The following is a 22,746-nucleotide window of genomic DNA, read 5'->3' as shown; positions in this document are numbered from 1 at the left end:
GTCTCTGAGACAAAAAGTTCTGAGACTCTGGTATTGAGACTTATGCGGTTGATCACCCCTTTTCTGATAGATAACCAGTACCTCTAGGAATCTGAATGAACCTCTGCTTCTTCCTCCCTCCACTTTTTTGATCAGACCTAGACATCATTCATGGTCTGTCCGGGGTAATGTACATACACTCCATGCTCTCCAGGCAAATGTAGACTAGAATCAAGAAGGGGACTTTCTCAACATACCACCTGTGTTCAGCCCTTGACAAGGAGAATGCACATCTGATGGTTCAGAGTTTCTGTTTTTCAACCGTGAGAATAGCGTTTGTTTAAACTGATTTTGAATTCCTTGCATATCTTATATGTATTATATCATTTACAAATAAATAGAGTAAACATATGGAACCTGAAGCTCCAGCAACAGTCAGGCTCCTAGTATGCAGATTATACGGTTTCTCATGAACTAGGAGCTCACACTTCGCTTGTAAGTGTATACCACATTTTTCTGAGTTTTTATTTGGTATCTGATTAATGCAGGGGGGATTTTGAAATACAGTGCCAGGTGTATATTGAGGTGAGGGGGGGGGGGCGTACATTCAACCGGATTCCCTGCTATTGCATGTACTTCATAGAATCGACAATGCCAAGTCTCTGTTGTAAGTCAATTGGAAAAAGCTGAAGTTGGTGAACATGTACACCGACACCAGAGTTTGTGTTTAGGCGTCAAATATTTGAAATAGTATTCTTTCATGAAAGCTCTCCCAAATTCATTGCTGAGAATGGCAGAAACAAATGCTTTTTTATTATGATAATTGAGAGGAGATCCCCCCAAAAACTTATTGGCAGGAGGAGCTACGCTAGCAATCAAGATGGCCGCGTAAGCTCCCGGCTCCGCTGACCTCCGCCAGCAGCTCGAATATCCTGCCTTTAATCCTGAACTTACACCAGATTTCCTTGTTCATGAAGTTTTTCTACTTCTAATGGTGCAATCCCGAGTTTTCTACCTCATCGGCTGACGAAGATACGCCGTGTTTCCATTCTCGGCCTAACAACGTGTGGAAGCCGGGGCCTCGATTTCTAGCCTATCCGGGTTGGAATTGATCAACATCGGCCGAGAGACCTGGACTGCGCCCGCTCTCCCGAAGTGTGCTGTGAATTGTTGATTTTTGGTGACGATCCTGTGCATGACCTACACCGAGGACACACCAGCGTGTCACACCGGCTGCCGGGGTGGGGGTCCGGTGCCCGAAGACCTTGCTGCCCTCCCGGGGTCGACGGGCTGGGGCCCTCGCTGTCGGCGAAGGTGTGTTCTACTAGACGAGGAGCGCCCACTGTTCAACATCAGATTTGTGTGGCCTGTTACCCCGGAGTAGCCGGCCTCCGGGGTTCAAGTCCTGCTCTGTCGCCTACTGAGAGGGGATGGAGCGGACGGAAGGCACGCCATCGCTGCAGGCCGTTATGGCCGCCATTGGGGCGCTCCATTCGCATACCATCGCTGTGTTCCGGACACTGATTGTGAAAGTGGACGGTATCCTGGAACCTGAGGACGACTCTGCGTTAAGTTTCCAGCTAGCTGTGGTACCAGCGGTGCACCGAACGTTTGAAATCGAGGTCCCCGTGCAGATCCCGGATTTAATGAGCCTTGGCGGTCCCCAATCAACAACAAGCCAGCCAGTGCTTATCGCCAGCGTCTCCTGCTCGATTCTGCTGGCACCTAACACATCTATGGACGGTCTTCTGTGTGGTAACAAGTTCCTCAGTGACTGTTCGAGATACTCGCTGTTCTTGGACACCTTTCCTCGTTCGATTTGTGAACTTTTATCCTGTATTCGATCCTACTGCACTGTCATGAACTTTTCTGAATGCTTTGCCTTTTCCATCAAGATGGCGGTTCGAGTGAAGAAGACTCTTATGAAAGATCGTACTGGCCATGGCTGAACTTGATCACTTAGATCTGATATAATAGCTTTATGCAATGCCGGGGCTGTGCCTATACTGTGACGGGAGTTGGGTGGTTATTGACTATACTACCCCGACTGGTTCGTATATTTTGTTGACTATTGGTTTTACCACGTCTCGGGGTGGTCACTGTTGGCGGGGGGTACGGGAGACCGGGAGTGTGTTTGCTTTCTCCTCCTCCACTTTCTCTCTTTTTCCCTTCTTTTAGGGTAGTTCTTGGGCGACAGGCACGCTGTTAGTGGGGTTAGGCCGTAGCCATTGCAGGGGTGCAGGGTGGGGGGTTAGGGGAGGGTTTTTTTAGTTTGCCTTTGTTTTGTTCTATGGCCCTTTTGTCTTTCCTTTTTCCTTTCTACGAGAGGTGGGCTGTTTACTATCCACGGATCCTTTATTATCCGGGTGTCTACACTAGCTTTAATTATCCTGTATCATTGAGGACGGGGTTGCGCGGGTGGGATTGTTTTGGATCGTATAATAGACTGTTTATTTCTCCTTTCTGATGTGCGTAATCATGATGGGCCATGTGTTCCTTATGATGGTTTTTGTATGAATATTTCCCCCGCCTGTCCCTGTTCTGCATTTTACCGTTTGACACCTGATATCTGTAATGCCTACTCTTGTCTTACTGTTAAAATAAAAAATATATATAAAAAAAAAAAAAACTTATTGGCATTTGAGGGAAGAGGTTTTCTACTTGGAAAAACAAATAGTTTACAAGTGCCAATGCATCTGATTTTTCTACTCAGACATGTATAGCTATTACATTTCCATATGCAGACATGGCTTTCCCATTTTTTTTTTTTTTAAATGTATTTTTATTGCAGTGCTGATACACGGCCATTCAGCCCACAACCCGGAGGTCGGGCGGCAAATTGTAAACGACTTATGTACACGGGCTCATCAAGAAGCCCGACACAGACAATCATCATGCTACATCTCAGCCCTGCTTTTGCTTTCGTTGTAAAGAGAGAAAACCTGATAAAGAAAGAAAACCAAGAAACAGCCCCCTCCTCCCCCTACCCCATTGCAGCAAAACTCACCCATCGATCTGTAGGCTAGACAACTTAGACATAGGATCGAACGTTTGCGGGGCAATTTGTATGTGTTGTCCGCCCGCTAACCCCCCCTCCCCCGCCATCAGTGCAGTAGCAGTTCATCCGTGAGCGTGTAGGAGGAAACTATCCATAGTGTGTAGGAGCATGTAAGAAATCTATCGCATTACAGGGACGTAGGTAGTTCAGCAGCATCGCTGTCCGTGTCGCTAGGGGAGTTGTGATCGCGCAGGGCTTGTACTGTTTCCCACGCCTGTGCAGAGTCCAGTACTTTTTAATTTTGCTGCCGCCTCGCTAGTTGGTAGCGCAGGGTGCTCTCCCCCTCAGCCCATTTGAGGAATTCAGTGCGCCATTTAGTGCCCGTTGGACCAACTCGTGCCTTCCAGCGCTGCGTTATTTCCAGTTTCGCCAAAAGTAGTCCCATGTCGATAAACTTGCTAGTCACCCTTGTCTTGGGGGGGTGTGGGAACCAGTGCAGAAGCGCCACTGCGATGTCAAACTGGAGGGTTCGCTCCGTTACCTCGTTAAGGGTGTCCCCCACTATTGTCCAAAAAGAGGACAGGGCGGAGCAGGACCATAGCATGTGGGACAGGTCCGCTCCGATTGTCCGGCATCTCGGGCAAGCCGCGGTGTCAGAGGCAAAGTACTTCTGTATCTTTTCCGGGGTTTGATATGCTCGGTGCAGAATATAAAAGTGGACCAATTGGAACCGAGCATTGCGCATGCTCTTCCAGGCCCGGCGCATCAGCTGGGCCCACGTGGTCTCCGGGATGATCCTCCCTATGTCCGTCTCCCATTTGTCCTTAAGTGTCCCCAGTGGGGTTAACGGCTCCTGAGTCATCCTATTGTATAAGCACGTTATGGCTTTAACCGTTCCGGCTGCCATCATCACATATTGGCACGTCAAGGACAACGGCGGTTCCTCAAGACCAGTCCGCCAATGCGTCTGCAGCGCTCTAGTGACCGCCGCGTGCAGCAGGAAGTCGCCTCGGGAGATGTCAAAGCGATCCAATATCGTCTGGAAGGGCAAGAGCACTCCATCCTCATACAGGTCTCCCATGACCTGTATACCCGCTTCTTCCCAGGTATGCAATTGGGACCAATCTCCACCATGGGGGAGAGCAGTGAGCATTCCCAATGGGATCTCGGGGGCGTACGGGTGGCCTATTCCCAGCTTGCGCTGAGCACGATTCCAGCACGATCTAATGGTGCGTTCCTCCTGCGTGAGATCCCTCACTGCTATCCTCTGCCGTAACGCTATGTAAGAGAGAACGTGCCGGGCAATACCCAGCGCCCTCTCCTCCTCCGGTCCCCGAAATTCCCGTGCCACCTCCTGAGTGTAAATCTGTAGTTGGGCAGCTAGATAGTACGTCTCGAAATCCGGAACTGCCAACCCACCCTCCGCCTTTGGTCTCATAAGGGTCTGAAGTGCCACCCTGCGGCAGCCTGATCCACAGAGGAATGCAACTATGAGCGATTTCAAGTTTCTAAATTCAGCCGGTAGAATCCATATCGGTAACGTTCTGAAATAATAAAGGAGTCGGGGAAGCGCCACCATCTTGAGCAGCGCTATTCGTCCCGCTACCGACAGTGGCAAAGTAGCCCAGAATGACATGCTACCCTTTAATGCCCGGACGCAACGAGATATGTTGCCCTCCAGGACAGCGGCGGGGGAGTGGTAAATATAGACTCCCAGGTATTTAAAGCAACTGGGCGCCCAACGAATCGCCCTAGTCGTATCAGGTTGGGGTTCCCCACTGCGAACCGGGAACAAACAAGTCTTCGACCAGTTCACTTTAAGGCCTGATATCGCACCAAAGGACGTGAGTACTGCATCGGCAGCGGCCAGTGCCTCCCCAGCATCCTCCAGGAACAACAGCAGGTCATCAGCATAGAGGGAGATGAACTGTTGCCCCGATAAGGTCCGCAATCCTCTGTAGTGGGCCCCGGTGCGAACCGACAGTGCCAGGCGTTCCACTGCCAGCGCAAATAGTAGAGGAGACAGCGAGCAACCCTGTCTCGTGCCGCGCTCCACTGAGTATTGCCGGGAGATCAACGGACCCGCTTACTCTCGCTGCCGCCGAGGCATAGAGCACCGCGGTCCAGCGCAAGAAACCTTCCCCCAACCCAAACGAACCAAGCACTCTATAGAGGTACTCCCACTCCAAGCTATCAAAAGCCTTCTCCAGGTCGATCGATAGAATCATGGGTTGGGAAGCCTCCTTATGGCTATCCTCTAGCAGGCGGAGCAGGCGATGGATGTTCATTGTGGTGTTACGCTTGGGAATAAACCCCGCTTGGTCTCTATGCACCAAGGATCCTATGTGCCCCAACAATCTCGACGCTAGAATGCTGCTCAATATCTTATAATCTACCGTGAGAAGTGAAAGCTGCCTATAGGACGCCGGATCACTAGCCTCTCTATCCGGTTTGTGCAGGGGGACCACTAGGGCCTCGCGCATCGAGCCCGGGAGGTATCCCAGGTGCCTTGCCTCTCTGTAGATCAGCAACAGGCGCGGGGCCAAGAGGTCCACATAGGTGGCGTAAAACTCTACCGGGAGTCCATCGAGACCCGGAGTTTTATTGCGTGCCATGCGCTTGATGGCGCTGCGGATCTCCCCTAGCTCCACCTCTCTCCCCAACTCTTTGGCGTGCTCGGGCTCTAAGGTAGGGATAGGCAAGTCCGGTAGGAAGGTGTTGATGGGAGTAGCATCCCCATCCGCTCTACTCAGATATAAATCCTCATAGTAGGTTGTGAAGCATTCCAGGATTTCCGGCTGGGTATAGACCTCCACTCCCACTGCGTCGCGCATGGCTACCGTGGGAGAGGTACGTCTCATGGGGTTAGACAGCCAGGCCAAGAGCGCCCCCGATTTGTCCCCCTCCACGAGCGATCTAGTGAGATAGGCTTTGTAATCAAAACTGCGCAACCTTTCAACCTCCACAGCTACCGCCTCCCTCGCGGCTGCTGTCCGCTGCTGGAGCTCCGGTCGGCCAGGGCGCCGCAGTTCCAGCTCGCAAAGTTTCTGATCTGCTTTGCCTAGGTCTTCTAAAAGGACTCGCCATATCCCCACCTTCTTAGCTATGCAGTAGCCCCTCATAACTACCTTGAAGGCGTCCCATTCGGTTGCCATAGCTCCAGCCGTGCCCTCATTTTCTGCGAAATAGGTAGTGATCTTGTCCTCCAGTTCAGTCCGAAACACCTGGTCCTCCAACAGCTCGGGCTGCAACCTCCACGTTGGGACGCAGGGGGTACCCGGGAACCACCTGAGGTCAGCCAGTAGAGGGTTGTGGTCGGAGATAGTTCTTGCCAAATACTTGGATCTCACAGCCGCAGACATCACGTCCACCGACCCTAACAGAGCATCCAGCCGCACGTGCAGTTCATGCATTCCAGAGAAGTGGGAATAGTCCCGGGCTTATGGGTGTTGGGCCCGCCAGATATCCGTCAGCCCCCACTGAGTCTGCCAGTCCAGCCTACCCTTAGCTACTCGGCACGTTGGTGAATTCACTAGGGGAGGATGAGATCTATCGAGATCCACATCCACCACCGAATTGAAGTCACCCCCGATTAAAAGCGGCCCGCCAGGTAATGGGCCAGTGATCCCGAGAGCGCCGCGAAGAAGGCTAGTTGGTCCACATTGGGCGCATAAATGCTACAAATGTTCAGCTCTCTCCCCCCTAATTTACCTGCAATAGCAACAAACCTTCCTTCAGGGTCCACCGTGTGTTTCGTCACCTGCAGGGGAACCCCGGCCCGCACCCAAATCAGCGCGCCCCTAGCATAAGCCGAGTATGTGGTGTTATAGATCTGTCCCCTCCATCTACGCTGTAGGGCCAAACCCTCCGCCTTCGTGAGGTGCGTTTCCTGTAACAACGCAATCTGTATTCCCCTACGCTTCAGGTAAGCGTGTACTTTGTGACGCCTGGACATAGTGTGCAGTCCGCGCACGTTCCAAGTAATGCATTTCAAATTAGACAGTTCAACCATTGTCCCATTGCATTTCGGTATGTCCCTACCCAGCTCGCTCAAATAGGATAATAAGCAGTAATCGCTCTGCACCGATGGCGTCCCTCCCCGCTAACCATAACAATTGAACCCCCAACCATGACTTCCCTTCCCTCCCCCCCAGAACAGGACCCAGAGATTGCCACCCAGTTCCCATCCAAACCGTACCCAAAAACTAGAAAACTATCCTGACGGTAACCACCGCAGGTATGCCTTAGGGGCAAAGGAAGGGCCAAGCACCAACATGAGGGCCCTCCCTCACTCAGGCCGCCTAGTAGCGATCGAGCCACAAGTTACATGAGCAAACCTCGGACTTGTCCCCAACCCATGGATCATCCAATTGTCCCACAGTCTCAGCAGGGGTCTTTACCCCACACAGCACTCCCATCCCCGTCGGGAATGACTCACCCAAGATCACCCTCGGCCATCAAGCAGTTCTTCCGCCGTATTTGGGGTGACCACAGGGAGGGTCACACTATCAGCCTCAGAGTCCTCCGTGTCTGTATGTCCTCCACCACCTCCAGGCTCTGATTCTTCGGTCACTGGTCCACCCTGAGAACCCGATATACTGGATAGCATTTCCAACACCCCACGCCGCTCCGCTGTAGTCACCACACTCAAGGGACGGCCAAATCCGCCCCGGCAATTGCGGATCCTCTTAGACCTCCGCTGTAGTCCAACCTCCGAGACAGCCGGGAAAGAAGAGCCGGATCCATCTTTGCCAGCTCTACAAAGTTCCAGCCAGCTACACGCATCGTCAGGGGTGTCAAAGAATTTAGTCTTGCCATCAAGGATGATGCGGAGCATCGCTGGGAAGAGCAATGAATATTGAATACTCTCGTTTCGCAGTTCGCGTTAAATTGCCAAGAAAGAGGTCCGCTGGCGCTGAGTCTCATAAGTGTAGTCCGGGAAAATATTCACCTTGCTGTTGTCCACCTGATATGGCCCGTTCCTTCTGGCATTATTGAGGAGCAGGTCCCTGTTGTTGGTTCCTTCCAACTCTGCCCATACAATGCAGGAGCGACGATTAACCCGATCCACTACCCTTGCCCATAAGCGACCCACTGAAAGTAACACAATGAGTCAGCAGAGGGGCAACGGACAGGGGGCGGGAAAAGGGTGTTGACAAATAAGGGATCCCAGGATTTCTTCTAGGGACTACTGCAAAGACCAGTGTTCTATCTCCACGTTACTGCACCTATAATAACAGGAATTGGTTACAGTCTAACACACATGGCATTTCATAAACAACATAGTGCCTCTTAATGTGACCATGCCCTGTATAACCCCACACCTCCTTACCAACAAGCGCTGTTTTCGATGACTTGTGGAGAACTCCAATGTAGAGGGGGTAAAACAGTCAAAGCAGGGAAAAGGGAGGGGAAGTGTAGACTGGGAAACGCTCTGAAAATAACAGAGCCATCAAATATAGGAGGAAAAAGTCGTTATAACGACTAAAAAAACCTCCTTCTAGGGTCAAATATAACACTCAGGAAATACGGGGAAATAAGCAGGGGAAAGACGCTGTGTGTCGCCGGCTTCCAACGCGACTCCTGCTGGACCCGGAAGCGTCCGAACTTCACTCCGCCTCCGCACAACGAGGTGGCAAGGATGGAAAAAGACGCGGAAGTGCGTGTACCGCGATCCCCACAGTGCAACAATAGTTCGTGATGGTAATCCAGCCGGACCACCATCAATCACTCAGGAGAGCGCCGGAGCCCCAGCAACTCTCTCTACCCAGCCAGGTTAAAAGGCTCAAACTGGACAAATAACAAGAGGGCACAACAAGGTAAGAGGGCAAGACACCATCCAAGAATAACAAACAGCAGGAAGAAAATGAAGGACAGGGTAGAAAGGGCAGGGAAACCAAAGAGCCAGGAAAATACGTTAACTAGCTCACGAGCCCGTGAACTACAGCACAGTGTCCCAAATTACAAAACAGCCCCTAGCCCAAGATCAGGAACCACACGACTAGATATCAAGCACTAAGGACAGGGAGAAGGCAGCTTATAACTCCCCCCCAGCAGGTCACATGGGCTCACAAACATGGTCACAAAAAGAGGACTACGCACGAATCCTAACAGTACCCCCCCCCCCAACAACCCTCCCCACCGGGCGTGGCTTGGATGGATGCTGGCGATGGAACAAATGAACCAACCGGGGTGAATGAACCCCCCCAGCCGGTTGCCAGGTACGATCTTCAGGGGCATAACCTTTCCAGTCAACCAGATAAAACAAGCGGCCCCTCCTTCTCTTGGAATCCAGGATAGCCCGGACCTCGAATTCCTCTTGACCATACACAATCAAAGGGGGAGGTGGGGGTAACGCCTGGGTAGAGGGCATATAGGGCTTCAACAAGGACGTGTGAAACACAGGGTGAACCCTATATTCACTAGGCAGGTCGAGTTTCATAGCCACGGGATTAATAACCTGCACTATCGGAAACGGACCCACATATCTAGGCTGTAATTTACGGGACCCACCGAGCCTGAGGTTCCTAGTGGCCAACCATACCTGCTCACCCACATGATAAGTAGGTGCAGGAGCCCTGTGTTTATCTGCCTGTACTTTCATACTAGCCTTAGCTGCCAGCAACTGTACCCGGGCAACACCCCATATATCACTCAGCCGCTTACACACATCATCAATGGCTGGTACTCGCCCTGTAGGTTGGATAGCCAGTGCCCTAGGATGGTAACCCAGCGAGCAAAAGAAGGGAGTCATACCCAGAGCGGAATGCAAGCTGTTATTATACGCAAACTCCGCTATGGGCAGAGCCGTAACCCAATCACACGCCAGGGAAGACACTAAACACCTGAGATATTGCTCCATGGTCTGGTTAGTGCGCTCGGTCTGTCCATCAGATTGTGGATGATAAGCAGAAGACAATCTAATCTCCACCTTTAGCACAGAGCACAACTCCGTCCAAAAATGGGACACAAACTGAGCCCCCCGATCAGTCACCACCGCAGATGGCAGCCCATGTATCCGCACGATGGAGGACATAAACACCAAAGCCATCTCTCTGGCCGTAGGAATCTTGGGAAGCGGAATAAAATGAGACATTTTTGTGAACAAATCGACTACTACAAGAATGGCGGTGAAACCGGAAACAGATGGAAGCTCGGTCATGAAATCCATACTAATGGTATGCCATGGAGCGGGAGGGACCTCCAATGGACGTAACAACCCTGACGGTTTACAGTGAGTGGGCTTGCTGATGACACAAACCGGACAAGCTGTCACATAACCCTGGATATCCTGTGCCAATGTCTCCCACCAAAACCACCGCATACACATCTCCTTTGTCTTCGGTATCCCAGGATGTGCCGCCAGAGCAGACGAATGACACCACTCCAAAACCTGTTCTCTCAATGTAGGCGGGACAAACATCCTACCCTCAAAATACAACAACCCATCCTGGACCGTAACATGGGGTAATGACAACCATGGGGCCAAATCCACCTGACGTAGCCGATCCCTCTCCAAAGATGGAAAATCCTCCATTGCCACCACCCCTATGATCCTGTCACCAGGAATCATAGGTCTATCCTCCTTTCCCTGCCCCAACTCCTTAGAATCTACATGGATGCGGGATAGGGCGTCAGATTTAACCTGCTGTGTTGCGGGCCTATACGTGATGATAAAATCAAATTCATTAAAGAAAAGTACCCAACGCATCTGGTGAGGTGTCAAAGCACGTGCAGAACGAAAGAACTCTAAATTTTTGTGATCCATGTAAATCGTAACGGTGTGTCGGGCCCCCCACAAATAATGCCTCCATTCCTCAAAGGACAACTTAACTGCCAACAGCTCTCTTTCGGCCACCGTGTAATTGCGCTCCGCTGGCAACAAGGTCTTGGAGAAATAGGCGATGGGATGCATGCAACCGTTCTCAACATCTCTTTGGGACAACACCCCGCCCACAGCACATAACGAGGCATCTGTCTCCACAAAAAAACGGCAGGGCAGGATCAGGATGTACCAATACAGGCGCCGACGTAAATTTCTCCAGCAACCACTGAAAGGCCTCCTGTGCCTCAGAGGACCAAACAAAAGGAATCCCCTTCCTCAATAACCGAGTCAAGGGGGCCACAATATCAGAGAAATGGGAAATAAAACGCCTATAAAAATTGGCGAATCCCAACAGAACCTGTATATGTTTGACCGATGTTGGAACAGGCCAGGTGATGATGGCCTCGATCTTTCTTGGATCCATCCGGACACCTCCTGCCGAGACAATAAACCCCAAGAACTCCACCTGAGGGGTGCTGAACTGACTCTTCGCTAACTTTGCGTATAGATGATGTTCTCGCAATTTCTGCAGCACTTGTGTCACATGTCGTTGATGATCAGCCCCTGTCTCTGAAAAGATTAAGATATCATCCAGATATACAATTACACTCCTATCCAAATACTCCCGAAGCACCTCATTGATAAAAAACTGGAAGGCCGCCGGCGCATTGCATAATCCGAACGGCATTACACAATATTCATACAGGCCATGTTTGGTCTTAAACGCCGTCTTCCACTCATCCCCGGAGCGAACACGCACTAGATGGTAAGCACCCCGCAAGTCCAACTTGGTGAACACTGTCGCCCTGCGGAGTTGGTCTAACAACACGGGAATGAGTGGAAGCGGGTATTTGTTTTTTACTGTGGCTTTGTTTAATGTTCTATAGTCCACACATGCCCGCAATGTGCCTTCCTTTTTCGGAATGAAAAAGATCGCCGATGATACTGGCGAACAGGAGGGACGAATGAATCCCAATCTCAACATCTCATCAAGATATTCCTTGAGATGCAACTCCTCGGGTTCTGAGAGAGCATACACCGACTACAGGGGAGTGGAGCACCTGGTATCAAATCTATCTTACAGTCAAAAAACCTGTGAGGGGGAAGTACTTGCCCTGATCTATATCGAACACTTCCTTATATGCCTTGTACTGTGATGGTACCACACCCGCGTCAGTTACGGCACAAGACAATGAAAACGCCTTCTCGCCTTCCTCTTGATAGCAATGCTTCAAGCAATGAGGTGAATCTAGAGACACTAACCGTTGCACCCAATCAATCCTGGGATTGTGCTCCTGCAACCAAGGCACACCCAATACCAAACCAAAGGAAGGGGCATCTATTAGATCAAAACACACCATCTCTGAGTGACCATTCTCACACACCAGGCACAAAGGCACAGTCCGCTTAGTGATAGACCCGGATGTTAATTCTGTACCATCTATCGCCCTCACGGATTCTGGCTGGTCCTTCACACAACAGGGAATCCTCAATTTCTCTGCAAGCGCGATGTCAAGGAAGTTCCCTGTAGCCCCGGAATCCCATAACACCGATACTGACACTCTATTGTCCCCAAAGAGCAACACATGGGCGTTTATAATAAAGTGCCTCGGTGCCCTATCTATGGCTCCAAGTACCTCATACTGTCTCTCCTTGCTCTCAAACCCTCTCTCATGGTACAAACATGCTATCTTCTTACTGTATGAGGCGCCAGAGGGCTTCACTGGGCATTCCCTGGCAAAGTGTCCACCCTGGCCGCAATACAAACACAGGTTCAGTTCTCTGCATCGTTTCTTTTCATCACTAGACAAGGGACCTCTCACACCACCGATTTCCATAGGTTCAGGCACCGTCTTCGTCTCTCCGGTTGTTTTATTGTCCGATTTCACATACCCCCCGAGACGCCTGAAAGCGGCTTTTTTCCCCCCGTCTCTCTGATAGACGATGGTTTAACTTGACCACAAGATCTATAAACGCCGCACAATCGACCGGGGGATCCACCACTTGTGACACCACATCCTTAAGATCCTCGGAAAGACCCTGATAGAACAATGAGGTCCTCTTATCCTCCGGCCAATGAGTTTCGGACACAAGACGATTAAAGGTAGAAATATACGTCACCAAATCCTGTCTGCCCTGCCGCAACTTCAATAGTTCTGCATAACTAGCCTGCATGAAAGCATGTTTCGCAAACAATCCATGCATTAATTCCTTAAACGCAGGGTAGTTGGTCAACACCTGATCGTCCCTCTCTACCAAGGGTATAGCCCATTGGGCAGCAGTACCAGCCAAATATGATATCGCAAAAGCTACTTTGGCCGAATCATTGGGGAAAGCAGTAGGCTTACACATAAAGTGTAATTGGCACTGATTCATGAAGGTGCCAAACTTGTCGCTATCCCCAGTAAATCTCTCTGGCGGAGCCAAAGGCACTGGAACAGGTGTATTCACTGTAACTGCTACAGGTACCCCACTACCAGAGCTCTGATCCATCCCGCCACCATATTGAAAGGTTGCAGGCTGCAAAACTGGAACCTGAGCCCTATGCTGTCCTTTCTCCCTACTAATCAGCGCCCCAACTTCCTGTTTCAAAGCTACGTTTTCCTGCCTTAAATCATGTATTTGGTCTTGTAGGGCAGCTAACGCGCCCATCAAGTCCTGTAAAGTGGGAACCACAGCAGTTCCGCCTACAGCCCCTGTTGACTCTTCCATCGTCGCTCAGGCAATGTAATTATAACGTGGGCTTGATATTCTGTTGGTTCCTTCCAACTCTGCCCATACAATGCAGGAGCGACGATTAACCCGATCCACTACCCTTGCCCATAAGCGACCCACTGAAAGTAACACAATGAGTCAGCAGAGGGGCAACGGACAGGGGGCGGGAAAAGGGTGTTGACAAATAAGGGATCCCAGGATTTCTTCTAGGGACTACTGCAAAGACCAGTGTTCTATCTCCACGTTACTGCACCTATAATAACAGGAATTGGTTACAGTCTAACACACATGGCATTTCATAAACAACATAGTGCCTCTTAATGTGACCATGCCCTGTATAACCCCACACCTCCTTACCAACAAGCGCTGTTTTCGATGACTTGTGGAGAACTCCAATGTAGAGGGGGTAAAACAGTCAAAGCAGGGAAAAGGGAGGGGAAGTGTAGACTGGGAAACGCTCTGAAAATAACAGAGCCGTCAAATATAGGAGGAAAAAGTTGTTATAACGACTAAAAAAAACCTCCTTCTAGGGTCAAATATAACACTCAGGAAATACGGGGAAATAAGCAGGGGAAGACGCTGTGTGTCGCCGGCTTCCAACGCGACTCCTGCTGGACCCGGAAGCGTCCGAACTTCACTCCGCCTCCGCACAACGAGGTGGCAAGGATGGAAAAAGACGCGGAAGTGCGTGTACCGCGATCCCCACAGTGCAACAATAGTTTGTGATGGTAATCCAGCCGGACCACCATCAATCACTCAGGAGAGCGCCGGAGCCCCAGCAACTCTCTCTACCCAGCCGGGTTAAAAGGCTCAAACTGGACAAATAACAAGGGGGCACAACAAGGTAAGAGGGCAAGACACCATCCAAGAATAACAAACAGCAGGAAGAAAACGAAGGACAGGGTAGAAAGGGCAGGGAAACCAAAGAGCCAGGAAAATACGTTAACTAGCTCACGAGCCCGTGAACTACAGCACAGTGTCCCAAATTACAAAACAGCCCCTAGCCCAAGATCAGGAACCACACGACTAGATATCAAGCACTGAGGACAGGGAGAAGGCAGCTTATAACTCCCCCCCAGCAGGTCACATGGGCTCACAAACATGGTCAGAAAAAGAGGACTACGCACGAATCCTAACACCTGTCACGGAAGTGTAGCAACCTCGCCACTACCGGGCGCGGAGGGCGGCCCTGCTGCGGCGGTCTGGACGGGACCCTGTGCGCCCGCTCCAAAGTGTAGAAGGAGGAGAGCCCCTCTGGCGCCACTTCCGTCTTGAGCCAGTTTTCTAGATAAGTCACCATGTCGCCATCCTCAACTTTTTCCGGTAGGCCCACTACGCGGATGTTGTTCCTTCTGTTGCGCCCTTCTGCGTCTTCCGCCCTCCTCTCCAGTACGTCTATCCAAGTCAAAGCGTCCTTCATGACGACGGCCAATGTCTTTTGCGCCGGTTCTAGGGTTCCAACCGAGTTCTCCACTTCCTTGACCCTGTCCGAGAGCTTGCCATGGTCAGCCCTGAGCAAGCCCAGGCCCGTCACCACCTGGGCAATGTCCTGTTGGAGTGCTGACCTCGTATCCGTTATTGCTGCCAAGATCTTGTCCAATTGTCGCTGTAGGTGTGGGTCTGTTGGTATCTCCGGGTCAAGCTGGTCCCCCTTGTCCGATAGTTCCGTGTCTGAGGTGGCCTGCGCATTCCCCTTAGCGCCTCTCGGTTTTCCCATGGCGGCCGCGTACACCAGCTGCAAGACAGACAAGTACCTCGATGAGGGGCGTCGTCCGGCACCCCGCCGGCTCCCGTCTCAGGACCGACACCGGCGCGAACCGCCAACTAGCGCTCAGCGCAACAGTGAAGAGTGGTATGGTCGTTCTCTATCTCAGGTCGTATAATCAGCGGGTGTCCTGTTCGGGTCTCAGTGTCGGGGGCAGGTGACTGTCAGGATATGCAGATTGACTAACCTGGTGTGTCCAGATACAGCGGGAGCGATGTGAAGATAGATTCTCTCCTCTCTGGATGTGTACCCCAGGTGAGTCTTAACGGAACTTCACCTGAGAGGACACTGCCCAGGGAAGGGGAAAAATGGAGAAATAAAACAGAAAAAGGCTGGCAGCCATAAACCATCCACAAGGCTCGACAACAGGAGATACACCTCGCCTACTTCGGGGGACTGGTTCCTGTTAGGAGACACAAACATACAGAATCACTCTCTGTCTATGTGCAATACCTCTATAATGTATAGCACTGGTTCATTAGTATGCTTACATAGGAAAGCTCCAGCATGCGTCTCATTCAACAGGGCAAAAAGGAGAAAAAATAAAGTAATAAAAAATGTAGGGAACTGCCCAAGAACCCACGACAGGAAACAAAACACAAGTCTTAAGCAGACTACCAACAGTCAGTGGAAACGCTACTTATCTGAGGCGTTGTTAGTTCTTCGTGGTCTTGCCTTGTCTAATTCCAAGATAACTGTTATGGTATGGCAAAGCAATCCTGTTCAGGTAATACCACAAGCAGTTAATCACACTGTATCCAACTCCAGAGTAGCGAGTAAAAACCATGTACATAGGATAGTTCCACGCTAGTCTCAAACTAGCTAAAGTCAATGAAACGCAAAAGAAATCCAAAAAACAAAGGATGCTCAAAGGGGAGCTGGATTATCTTCATCCACTACCCTAGTTCGCAATTCTAATGCGCGCTTCTCAAAGTTCCACAGCGGGACACCGCGTTGCTCTCAGCGGCTCCCAACAAAGCGTGTTAAAGCGGGACTTGGTTGGCTTGCCCCGCGAAACACCGTTCTTCTTTCCCGTGTATCCCAGCACCAAATGCAGGTCGAGGAAGCAGCGCGGAGACAAAAGTAAACACAGCGCGGCTGGTGGCTCGGTTCCAGAGCGGGACACAGCGCGACTGTGCAAAACAGCAACACAGCACAGATACAAGTTCAGACGATCTTGAAGCAGGATCCAGGGTCCGGAACGTACTAGCTCAGGTGACAAGCACCGAGGGCTGTAGTTCAGGCATAGATGTAGAGGAGGAAAAAAAGAAAGAAAGGACAGCGAAAACAGACTACCACCAGGCATTCTGGGACTTGTAGTTCCCCCCAACGCTTAGGTCGTGACAGTGACCCACCAGCAACCGGCCTCTGCAGGAGCGCCAAGAATGAATCCACCGCTATGGCCACGTGGCGTAGGGCTCTCCACATCCGTTCATTAATCGGATTCCGCCGCAGCTGGCCAGGCGGGAGGCAGAATCCCGCTCCCACCGAGGTAAGATAAAGCTGAGAAGGGGAGACGAGCCTCTCTCAGGTCTCCATGCGCCGTCAGGCACTACAGCCCCCTCAAGCTACTTCTGCCGCCATCCCAAGCCGCGGGCCTCCTTCCCCAGCCACGCCGGCCCACATTCACCCGGCGACCAGCTCGAACCCTCCACGCTCTCCTCCATGGTCCTCCAACCTAGGCCCGGTCCTTAGTACCTCAGCGGACACAGGGTCCCGGGCGACGGGGCCGGAGCTATCCCAGGCTCGACGGGGGCCGCAGCAGCACTCTTCTAGCTCTTCCGCCGCACAGTGCCCCGGGGGTCCCGCCGGTTGGCCACCTCGATCGGTATCGCCCTGGGAGCGAACGGGGCCGCCGGTAGCTCAGGTGGCCGGCTCCCGCTGTGCACTGCCAGGGATGGGGAGCGGAGAGCAGGTCGTCTCAGGATCTCCGACCTTCGAGGGCTGCCGGGCACTCTAGCAACTCCGGGCCGGAGCAGGCGCCATGTTGGATTCAGCGCCGCTCACTCCGCGACCGCCCGAGCAGTCTCCGCTCTCCCCCTTCCCGCGTCGTTGCAGCCTTCCTTTCACGGCCCTCAGCCCAGCGTCCCCACTCTGTCAACCGGTGGAGGATCGGGGAGCCCTTGGAGCTTCTAAGGCAGGATTAATTGCGGCTCGATGGCGGGGCCGAGCGTTCAGGCGACCTCCGCCATCGGTGCCTTAGCCACGCCCCCCCAGACATGGCTTTCCCATGTAAGTATTCTTGGGAATCTTTGAGTATTGCACATTCCCAGGAATACTCTGGGAAATCTTTGCAAATTCCTAAAAGTTGTTAGTCTGATCCAAATGTAGGGTAAACTGTACGTGAGTTAGTATCACACATGGTCGACTTGAAAAGTGCTAGGGAAGTTGAGGGAGGGGGGATCTTGAGTTATAAGGGAGTTATGTAAAATAAAAACTGCAATGACATATATACTGTACAGACCTATTTACGTGCGGCTTGCAATGTGATATGGATACTGCGAAACAATTATTGTAAATGCTGATGTCATGTTGCAGTGCTAATAAAAATATACATTTTTTTAAATGTACGTGAGTTAATTTGTAACTTCTTTTGTGACTCAGGACCGAAGCAAAGTAGGGGCTATGACCTGGATGTTGTGCACATGCCTTTTCTCCTGCCTTTTTAGGTCGAGCCTAGAGTCAGCACGAATGTGCTGTTCTTCGAGGCATGCAGTAATCGCTCTGTGGAGTTTGAACACGACCTCCACTTTTTTATTTGTTGCTTGGTCAGCCTTTCCAAATTGCATTGCTGTCATTGGTGAACAGTGTGCATTTGTACCACCTTGTGGTTGGTTTGTTACCGCCCTGGCGACTGACTCTGCTACATGGATAATCTCACTATTGGCCACATGTTTTGTTTAAGTGCACTACTTTTTCTTTTCCCCCTCTCCTCGCAGCTCGCTTAGTTGTGTGTTTTTTTTTAAGGCACGGGTTTCCCTCAAGACATATGGATACTTTCAAAGTGCTTGTTTACTTTAGAAACAGATATCATGTTTTGTATGCTTTCTGTCGCCAACTCATAGTTTAGGACTTTATTTCATAAGGCTTTTTACAAATAAATGTGCTGCTGCAAAACCCCCCCGGATTTGCAGATTGACCGGTGTTATGAACCCTTGTGCTCCTTGCTTCAGTGGCTGATGCATTTATATTTTTATCTGTGTTTTCTCCCTCTGACTCTGACTGGGCCCAAGTAGGGGGCGGGGTACTGCCAGGGATGCTCTGAAGGCTTGTTTTCCACATCAGAGCTCATCATATAACACAGACATAACTGCTGCCTCCCCTTCACCTCAGCCCCCACCTGCCCCAGGTCACTAGAGGTCATGCAGCATGAGAATGTATTTATTTTTTAAAGGAAAGGGCCATGCAGCCGTGCTTGTCTTTTACATAAATAATTAAACCTCACAGACACCGTTTCAGTGATGGCTTGATAAAGGAGGCATCACTTTTTGGTGACAGACACCGTGTTTATACTCTGCATTGCACCTCACAGAAGCATTTTGTATTGAGCCTTTTTTTAAATTACTTTAATTACAATGTTCATAAGTGGGTTTTTTTCTTCGTTGGGTGATGTTTCTTGTGGCAGACGCCGTGTTTATATCTGGCACTACGCTTCTCTACATCTTTTATTTTGAGTTGGTTTCTATAAAGAAAATGACAACATTATTTTTTCACACTTGAGTAAAATTTTGTTTATTAGGAGTGTACAATTATTGTGCCTTACCATTACCGTGAGTGGAACCAGACACTAGATAAAACTTCAATATCTCTCCAGCAGGAACATTAATTGGCAAATTTACCTTTACATTTTTATTGTTGCCTGAAAACCTCTTGACACACAAAGACATGTTCTTTGCGAGAGGCATCTTAATCCTCTGTGCTACTTTAGCACAAGTGGAAACAGCATTTTGCTGCTATTGCCGTTGTTGTGCTGGGCATACTTGCCGTTACCATAATAGAAGGTTCATGGGACTAGTTCGGCTGAAGTCTACTATCATTTCATCCGAATTGTGGGATCGCTGATAGCTATCACCTTATGTTGGAACTTCTCCATATATTACTTACTTTTTGATTACTCTGGTCAGATCTCATTCGTTGTTATTGGTTATTAGCATTCCTGTGCATTTGGATCCTTCTGTGCACCGCACTTCGGCAGAATCTTATAAATTCCCTTGAGCCGGATTTTAGAGACCTTTAAAACACTTAAAAATATCTAAACGCCATTAAGGGATCCTCAACACCTTTTCTTATTTAATTGGAGTATCTATCCGATAGTACTTAGATCACTCTGACCGGAATTAAATATAACGTTGTCCACATCATGGGACTGATTATTCCCTTGACGCACACAGTGAAACCTTGTTTTTACAGACATTTTTTGCCTTGATGAAGTTCCTTTAAAAAGAACGAAACACGTTGGCTGTTGTCCTGTCATCTATTATCTTAAAGAAGAATAAAGAATATTGAAAAGACCTTATTGACTTAAGTGTTACTTCATCCCTGGTGCTGTCTCCATCTTTTCCTCAATTTATGTTTCTGGATTTCCAGTGAGACCCAACTGCGGCAGCCTCTAAACACACCTGGATATGTTCTTTGCAACAGGCATCTTAATCTCCGCTACTTTAAAATGAGGGGAAACAGACACTAGATAAAACTCAGATCTCTCTACCTTAGGAACATTAATCACCAAAGTTACCTTTACATTTTTATTGTTGCCTGAAAACCTCTGAGCACACAAGGACATGTTCTTTTCAGCAGGCATTTTAATCCTCTGCGCTACTTTTGCATCAGTGGAAACCGCCACTAGATACAATTCCCATCTCCCTCGAGCAGGGACATTAATTGCCAAAGTTACCTTTACATTTTTATTGTTGCCTGACAGCCTCTTAACACACATGGACATGTTCTTTGCAGCAGGCATCTTAATCCTCTCCTCTACTTTAAAATGAGTGGAAACAGACACTAGATAAAACTCAGATCTCTTTACCTAAGGAGCATTAATCACCAAAGTTACCTTTACATTTTTATTGTTGCCTGAAAAACTACTGCAGGATGACCTCGCCCCAACTCAGCTAACATGTTTCAACCCAGCATTGCCAATGATCCTATTGTACTGCAAGCTTCCTTCCCTCACCTTCGCCTACAGATCATTAAAGGTGCACACCATAGGTATCCTTACTAATGCACAGCTCTAAGGCAAGGTGACCTCTCCCCAGCCCATCTAACATATCCAAAGTCTTAAGATGCAGCAATCTGCAAAGAAGTTTAAGCTTCCTCCCCTGGCCGTCTCCCCCGCTAGTTAGAGGAATTCACAATATGCGTTGTTAAAGGGATACAATGCTGCTGCAAGCTGACCTTTCCTCATTCAATGTTGTATGTTTAATTTGAGGCACATACAAAAATTATAAATAAGTTAACATTTCTCACTTTTTTTACAAACAGTAAACCTGGCCAGTTACAAGTGCCGCTGTTCTTTTTTTAGGTCTTGTGGCGTTGAACAGCGCGTAAGCGCTGTCTCCGCCAGAGACCTATTGTCGCTGGGTCCGCTTCCCAGGAGACAGCACCTGGCTGCTCGCATCTCGCAAAAGGCGATCGGCGCAGGCCACGTGTGCGCGAACGCGCTCGCCGTGGCTGTCTCCTGGGAAGCGCAAACATACACAGGCACACCTCCCCCTGCACGCATGCGCACACACAGAGACACACATACACAAGCGCACATACACGCACATACACGCACGGAGAGACTCCCCTCCCACCCCCCCGCCGTCGCACACAGAGACACACACACACGCACACATACAGACATCCCCCCCTTCCCCGCTCACCGGCACTCCGGACTTGTGCAGCATCCGCGGGGCTCTCCCTCCGGCATGGGAGCCCCGCGTCACCACTGCTCCTCCAGGCAGTCCGTGGGCGCGGGCTTCACAAAACGGAAGTCCCGCCCCACGATAGGTTTGTTTTGCGCGCGCACGTCTTGTTTTTCCCGTCACCACTGCCAGGAATGTACTTTCACTCTGCCTTACGATGCTGCTGCCTGCGACGGCTCGTAGCCACAGTCCATTATATTTTGAAAAATCCAGACCCCACAGTGACTACGTGAGAACAAAGTCACATATCAAACGCAGAGAGAGAAAATATTAACGATGTAGAAAGTCCGAAGACTAGATAGTTCTCATTTGCTAAAAAGCATAGGCATCGAAAAGCAGAACATGTTGATTTTTTTAGAATGCGTATTTTGTCGATACATGTATGTAGCGTTCAAACCCCATTGCGGGGCACCTACTTTAATTTCCAAATAAGTAACGTGCTATAAAACCGACGGAGGAAGTTCGATACAAACCATAACATCAAAAAAAAAATTATGGAGACTGTTGGACAGGCCGCATGGTCGGGCTGCCCCCCCTCCCCGCAGTAGGACCTGGACCCTGGCTCTCCCTGCATCCCCAGCCAGAGTCCCTAAACGACCACCCGAAGTACCCTGCAATCCCTCCACTACAAGACACCAGCCCCGGACCCAGCTGGCCCGGGTCACCATCCACACCACGACATCCCACCGCTGCCACCAATGTTAGACGGGGACCCTGAGGGTCGGCCGGATACTGAGGGAGAGATCCCCGAGGGGGACCGTCTCCGGTGATCGTACAGACAAGTTACCTCCCTCCCCACAAACAGGCACCACACCAAGTCGAGTTCAATGCTTTATATAAGGTTCTTAAGGCAAGGATATCAGCGATACAGGATATCTCGGACCCGGGGGTCCTCTCACTTCTAGTCTCTGTAGGGAAAGGGGGTAGCGGGACAGTCTTGGTACCGGATCGGTACAGGTAGTGGTAAGGGGCGAGCTCACAATCCTCGAGCATGGTTTCACTAGGCAGAGGGCCGCGGCAGCGCCAGCAGGCCAAGACGATGGTTTCACGAGGCAGAGGGCCGCGGCAGCGCCAGCAGGCCAAGATGGGTTCACGAGGCAGAGGGCCGCGGCAGCGCCAGCAGGCCAGTCACGGATGAGTTCTTCTCGGGTCTCTCGACTCCAGGATACAACTCCCTTCCTGGTCTGGCACTGCCCCAGTTATAGGTCTGGTCCCCTTTGATGTCCGGACCCTCGCGCCTGGGGGCCGGGAGGTCCGGGATGAGGGAGTCCAGACACCCAGCAGGGGGGTGGAGCCAGCGCCCAGGGCGGCCGGGGGTGATCGACACCTGGCGGAGGGGAGCCGTTGACGATTCCTTCTCCCATTGATTTGCCAAGTGGTCACTCTGCCTCCTGGGGGGAGGTTGGTGCCCCGATGTCGGGGCCGGCCGGGCCCAGGGTTAGGGTCGAGTTGAGGCCACGCGGCCTCGTGCTGCAGTGCCCCAAGATGGCGGCCGGTTCGATGTCGTGGTGTGGATGGTGACCCGGGCCAGCTGGGTCCGGGGCTGGTGTCTTGTAGT

The sequence above is a fragment of the Lissotriton helveticus genome, chromosome 11, assembly GCF_964261635.1.
Source record: "Lissotriton helveticus chromosome 11, aLisHel1.1, whole genome shotgun sequence".
In the NCBI taxonomy this organism is placed as follows: domain Eukaryota; kingdom Metazoa; phylum Chordata; class Amphibia; order Caudata; family Salamandridae; genus Lissotriton; species Lissotriton helveticus.
Note: the sequence above shows the minus strand (reverse complement) of the source record.